The following is a 1,760-nucleotide window of genomic DNA, read 5'->3' as shown; positions in this document are numbered from 1 at the left end:
CAGTCGTGCCGCGACATTAAATCAGGCGCTTGTTGGGAGGCAACCCAATACTTATAGTTTTTTTTTTCTAGTAATGGTAGCATTTTCTACTAATGGGTTTTAAATTTGCAGGCACATCACCAGGAAATTCTGCAGAAAATTACTTTGCAGCAGTCACTGACGGATATAGCGACAGACCATTGCGCCTGAAACGGACCGTCGCATGAATCCGTCGAGCCAGGTACGTCTTTCTGTTATTTTCAAACTAGGGCACACATGACGGAACCAACGACGGATCGTCACAACTGAGACGGACCGTCATCGGAGAATCGTCGTGTCATTAATGAGGCGTACCCGACCTGACCCGGCTGGAGGTTTTTAATAAAATCTCACCATTTAAAATACCCAACCCTTCATTTCACCCCATTCCTTCCCTCTTCCTCCTATTTCCCTCCCTTTTCAACTTCCAAAATCATCTCCCTCTTCAACCGATCATTTTCCCCAAATTTCTCCAAAGTCCTAAAAGTTATCCTCTACTAGTCGGAGTTGCTGCTGTGGGTGTCTTCTTGATCACCAAGTACTTTTCCATCTTGTTTTGCTTCAATTCTCAGGTATGTGTCTCTAATTTCTTCTCATTTATCTTGCATTTTCATATTTTCGTTTATCAATTAGTATTAGCATAGTTCTTCCTGATATGTTTATTTCTTTTATATAAAATTCTGTCTAACCTAGGTTAAAAATCTTCGAAATTGCCGTGTTTACAACCCTAGAAATAGGTGCTTTAGCATTGCTAGTTACTAGGTATTTGGGTTAGACAAATGTAGGTTCAAACACTACCAATTCAATTTGGGTCATAGGGGATAAATGGGGCACCCCCAGTTCTGTCACTGATTTACAGAACGAGACCCCGATGACAGACCGTCGTACCCACGACGGACCGTCGTAGGGTCCGTTCCAAAAGCCCTAACACCCCACTGCCCAATTTTATGCAAGTGTCATCAAATGGACAAGTACGACGGACCGTCATACCCACGACTGTCCGTCCTGCATGACCGTTATGATGGTCAGAGACCCCTCTCCTAAGGGTCTCCATATTTTTTTCAAATGTCCTCTGATGGACACCTAGGACAGACCGTCGTACCTGTGACGGTCCGTCCTGTACATGCCGTCATACTTGTCCGAGACTTTCCTTCAGGGTTCTCCATATAAACAAAGTCTAAATAAGACACGACGGACCCCATGACGGTCCGTCATAGTCACGACGAGCCGTCACCTGGCCCGTCGTGCTTCACTGTTACTATAGAAATGTCATTTTATATTATTTTTTTTGTATTTATTTGGCTTGTTTGCTACTTCTAGTACTAATATTGATCCTTTACAGGTACTAGCTACTATGGCACCTAAACAAGATCGAGTCTATGCACGCGGGCAATTGAAGTCTGTCGCCACGTCTGCCCGCCTGGTCATTGGCTCTGATGATGAGCGTGACCCCGAGTACGTGCCCCCGGCACTTCCACCCCTTCCCGTGCCGCACGTGCTGCGAGAGCCACACCCAAAAATGTGGCGTCCGGCGTAGTCACTGCCTCCTAGTCTGATGAGGAGCGCATACTGACCGGCACACCTTCTGGGTCAGCCACCAATGAAGAAGGAGCGTCTGGCTCCTTAGGAGTTTCGTGGTCGGAGGAGGCCTCCGGCTCTGCTGAGGTTCCCGCACCCGCTACCGCTGCAGCGTCGGCCTCGTTTGATGAGGCTGACAGTTCGGAATCCACACCCGGTTCACC

This window comes from Solanum pennellii, chromosome 3 (genome assembly GCF_001406875.1).
Source record: "Solanum pennellii chromosome 3, SPENNV200".
Classification (NCBI taxonomy): domain Eukaryota; kingdom Viridiplantae; phylum Streptophyta; class Magnoliopsida; order Solanales; family Solanaceae; genus Solanum; species Solanum pennellii.
Note: the sequence above shows the minus strand (reverse complement) of the source record.